At 42.2% G+C, this 3,725-nt stretch overlaps 1 pseudogene; it reads right to left on the reverse strand.

Annotated features, from left to right (window-relative positions):
- Positions 1 to 1,193: 1,193 nt before the first annotated feature.
- LOC137226999 (signal peptidase complex catalytic subunit SEC11A pseudogene) lies at positions 1,194 to 2,074 on the reverse strand (annotated as a pseudogene).
- Positions 2,075 to 3,725: the final 1,651 nt, after the last annotated feature.

The raw sequence follows: 3,725 nt of genomic DNA on the forward strand, positions 1-3,725 counted from the left end.
ATTTTAACCGTCTGTATTTAACAGAATGAGGATGCCAGCTCAGCAATATTGAGTGGCCTGCCCACGCTACAGGAATTTTAATTCACTTTCCCTAAATCCAATCCGAGGTTGTTAGATGCTTCCAACTTTGGAAGACCTTTTCTATGAGGTTCGTATCCCAGGATACAATGTTTCAACAGGAACTTGGGCAGAAGTAAATGAAGCCCAGCCACTGGGAACCAGCTACGATGTTTTAGGACATTGATCTAAGCCTTAGATTATAGGCCTGGCTCTGCTGTTTACTAACTAGTGGCCTCAGACATGTTACCACAGTCCATGCAGTTCCCTAAGCCAGACCCCTCCCTCTCACTCACCCTCCACATGTAATCCATTCTTACTGGTTCTGCCTTCTAAGTATCTTCAAATTTGTATGCCTGTTTCCATCTTCACTGCTATCACTTTAGACCTGAACTATTGCAAGAACTCTTAAATGATCACTCCCCTTCCATTCATCCTCTCCCAATCCATTTTCTCCACGGCAACCTAAGTCATAGCACATCAATCCTTGACTTAAAACCCTTCAACAGCTTCCATTTATCTTCGGGTAAAACTAAATCTCCTATCATGGTCTAGGCCTCTGCAGACTCATCCCGACTCGCTTTCTGCCTCGCTTTCTAGGCTCCAGGCACGCTGGTGTTTCTGTCTTTCAAACGCTCCACGCTCCCCTCCTCGCAGAAGCCTCCATATACTTTGGTCCTTCCCAGGGGAGCGCTTTTCACATCCTCATTCACCCACTTAACTCGTTCTTCAGATCCCAGTTCATTATCATTGCACTCGGGAGCCTTCCTCATTCCTCCTCCCCCCACTAAATCAGTCCCTCCTGTTATATGTTCTCACGGCTCCCCCTGCACTCACCGCAGTTTGCAATTATACATCCTTTGGTGATTTTCTGTCTCACCCACTAGAGTGTGAGCTACATTAGGGTGGAGACTATGTCTGTTTCCCCACCATCATCTTATTCCCAGCGCCTCAGTTCAGAGCCTGGAATGTAGTAAAAACAATAATAATGACGCTGATGCTAGTGGCTATATTACTGATGCCTAGCATGTGTCTTGCTCCTAAGTATCAATACTTTACTCGAGTTAGTTCTCTTAAACCTTGAAAACCCTATGAATTTATAGGCACTCCACTGAGATCTTTTTTTTCTTTTTGGCTCAACTTTTTAATAGAAAAAATTCACTGATGTACAAAAATGCGAAAGTGTGACAATGACAACATATGGAATTCTGTGATTGAAAGTCCCCTCGAGTGCACACTGTGGTGCACATGCACCCGCCCACACGTACTCTGGCGTGGAAACATAAACTTAATGCAAACCAGGGCTACCAAGAAGCACCAACATGTGTTCTCCATTCCACCAACCACAGATCGATATCTGCTCCAAACATTCAGGAACAAAAAGTACAGCGTCTTCCAGGAACAGCAAGGCAGACTTCTTACTCACGATGGACCAGCGCAAATAAACCCAGCAAGAAGAGTACTGCACACTGAAACTTAGGATAGTCACTCACGAGGATGGTCACAACCCCAGTGTAAGGAACAAATCCCCTCACTGTCCTCACAACATCGTTCTTCTCTAGCCAATGTCGTCCTTGTCTATACAGGCCTCGGGCATCAACCACACTGTTAGCTCCTTTGGTCAGAAACTTCACAGGTCCATTTTGCTTTTCATGAATCTTCAAGACTCGGTGAACTATAGGAACCTCTCTTCCTTCTATCCTAAAAACAACAATTTCTTCCACTCCTACGGGATGATCTTCAACTCGACTTGCTAGAAAGAGAAAATCTCCTCTATGAAATGCACGTTCCGTGCTGCCGCCGAGCACCACGGCAACTGGACTTTCCCTTCCAGTTATAACCGTGAACCCCTTCCAGGGCACTGGTGCCGAGGAGACAGTCTTTCCAAAATTTAGGACTTGATAATAGAGCTGCCGCTTGTTCATCCGCTGCACATCATCATCAAAAAATCGAGAAATACCATGGCGGGGCCGGCGAGGGGACATGGTCAGAAGAGAGGGCGAGATGTGACCCACGGGAGGAACGACTTGCACACGGGCCAGGCTCACACTAGACAGGACCCTCCTCCACTGAGATCTTTTTTTTTTTTTTTTTTTTTTTTTTTAATTTGGAAATCCAAGTTTATTTTTTGGTTCAAATTAAACAAACATTTTTTTGTCTACTATCATCTTGGATTCTATATTAAGCTTTATTTATTTTTTTTAAACATCTTTATTGGAGTATAATTGCTTTACAATGGTATGTTAGTTTCAGCTTCACAACAAAATGAATCAGTTATATATATACATATGTTCCCATATCTCTTCCCGCTTGCGTCTCCCTCCCTCCCACCCTCCCTATCCCACCCCTCCGGGCGGTCACAAAGCACCGAGCTGATCTCCCTGTGCTATGCGGCTGCTTCCCACTAGCTATCTACCTTACGTTTGGTAGTGTATATATGTCCATGCCTCTTTATCGCTTTGTCACCGTTTACCCTTCCCCCTCCCCATAGCCTCAAGTCCATTCTCTAGTAAGTCTGTGTCTTTATTCCTGTTTCACCCCTAGGTTTTTCATGACATTTTTTTTTCTTAAATTCCATATATATGTGTTAGCATACGGTATTTGTCTCTCTCTTTCTGACTTACTTCACTCTGTATGGCAGACTCTAGGTCTATCCACCTCATTACAAATAGCTCAATTTCGTCTCTTTTTATGGCTGAGTAATATTCCATTGTATATATGTGCCACATCTTCTTTATCCATTCATCTGATGATGGACACTTAGGTTGTTTCCATCTCTGGGCTATTGTAAATAGAGCTGCAATGAACATTTTGGTACATGACTCTTCTTGAATTATGGTTTTCTCAGGGTATATGCCCAGAAGTGGGATTGCTGGGTCATATGGTAGTTCTATTTGTTCTTTTCTCCACTGTACATTTCTGCCTCCTTTGTCAAAGATAAGGTGACCATATGTGCGTGGGTTTATCTCTGGGCTTTCTATCCTGTTCCATTGATCTATACTTCTGTTTTTGTGCCAGTACCATACTGTCTTGATTACTGTAGCTTTGTAGTATAGTCTGAAGTCAGGAAGCCTGATTCCTCCAGCTCCATTTTTCGTTCTCAAGATTGCTTTGGCTATTCGGGGTCTTTTGTGTTTCCATACAAATTGTGAAATTTTTTGTTCTAGTTCTGTGAAAAATGCCAGTGGTAGTTTCATAGGGATTGCATTGAATCTGTAGATTGCTTTGGGTAGTAGAGTCATTTTCACAATGTTGATTCTTCCAATCCAAGAACATGGTATATCTCTCCATCTATTTGTATCATCTTTAATTTCTTTCATCAGTGTCTTATAATTTTCTGCATACAGGTCTTTTGTCTCCTTAGGTAGGTTTATTCCTAGGTATTTTATTCTTTTTGTTGCAATGGTAAATGGGAGTGTTTTCTTGATTTCACTTTCAGATTTTTCATCCTTAGTGTATAGGAATGCCAGAGATTTCTGTGCATTAATTTTGTATCCTGCTACTTTACCAAATTCATTGATTAGCTCTAGTAGTTTTCTGGTAGCATCTTTAGGATTCTCTATGTATAGTATCATGTCATCTGCAAACAGTGACAGCTTTACTTCTTCTTTTCCGATTTGGATTCCTTTTATTTCCTTTTCTTCTCTGATTGCTGTGGCTAAAACTTC

This window comes from Pseudorca crassidens, chromosome 7 (assembly GCF_039906515.1).
Source record: "Pseudorca crassidens isolate mPseCra1 chromosome 7, mPseCra1.hap1, whole genome shotgun sequence".
In the NCBI taxonomy this organism is placed as follows: domain Eukaryota; kingdom Metazoa; phylum Chordata; class Mammalia; order Artiodactyla; family Delphinidae; genus Pseudorca; species Pseudorca crassidens.